The sequence below is a fragment of the Pecten maximus genome, chromosome 3 (assembly GCF_902652985.1).
Source record: "Pecten maximus chromosome 3, xPecMax1.1, whole genome shotgun sequence".
In the NCBI taxonomy this organism is placed as follows: Eukaryota; Metazoa; Mollusca; class Bivalvia; order Pectinida; family Pectinidae; genus Pecten; species Pecten maximus.
This window is the reverse complement of record NC_047017.1, coordinates 37,328,192-37,329,355: the sequence shown is the minus strand read 5'-3', so window position 1 is coordinate 37,329,355 and position 1,164 is coordinate 37,328,192.

The following is a 1,164-nucleotide window of genomic DNA, read 5'->3' as shown; positions in this document are numbered from 1 at the left end:
TGCAATGTTTTTTTTTTAAATTGTACTACATATACATGTATTATCGACCGACTATATACAAGATGGTAATGGATTAATGATATCATTAATAAACTACAATTTTATATAAAAAAATACTTCTGTTGTCAGTCATGTCTTCAACTCCAAGTTTGATCTTCGTCACACGTATTTATTTGTTCTTCGCATTATAAGATATTTTATGGAAAATGATTTGAAAGAACCAAGGTTGTGATGATTTTGTTTGGTCAGTTACTTAATAAGATACGGCCTTTATATTCAAGGTCAAGGGTCAAATCTCAAAGAGTGCTTGAAGAACAATATCTGGTCAGGATCTCTCTGGCATACAGTGCTTAAATACTGGCATGTTGTGGCTCAAAATTTTTGAAAAAATATGACTGACCTATGATAAAAGTGTTAAAGCAAATAAATTCACTAGGTGTTTTCTGGCAGTACTACAAATGGCATAACATTACATGCTATGTCATGGTGCTTAGCTTTGTTAAATTCAGCACTTTCTCAAGAGTTAAAAGGTTTCAGTTGCCAGTAATTAGTCATAAGCTGGCAACAGGTGTAGTTAGTAGACCATCTTCAGATGATGGGCTATTCAAATAGCTCTGTCAGTGATCTGTCTTCATGTTATCACTATTTCTTGAGAAGTACTGAAAGGATATTTCTTGAACTTCCAATCTGGAACACAAAATGACAGAGAGCCAGCCATCTTGGATTTGGACTATTGAAATTTGTGATCCCTATTTCCTGAGGAGTACTGGAAGGATAATTCTCAAATTTGTCGTGTAGGTTCCCCTTGGGCTTTAATTTTGCCTGATCAGTTTTGAGTCTGGTCTGGAAAACAAAATGGTGTACATGTGGCCATATCAAATTTTGACATTTGTTACCTTAGATCTCTTAGATTTCATATGTAGGAAAAGAAGGGAAAATAAGAGAAAAGATCTAGTTTTACACAATGTTAGAACAAAGATCATTCAATGGTGAAATGCCATGATCCCTCTGGGATCTCTTGAGAAATATGTTGCTTAGGATGACAGCAATCAGTTTGTTAAAATGTTTAAATGAGTTCTACTGAAAAGCCAATATACATAACTAACAAGGGGCCCAATGGGCTTGTATTGCTCACCTGGCTCTACAGCAACTTTGAAGTTAAGG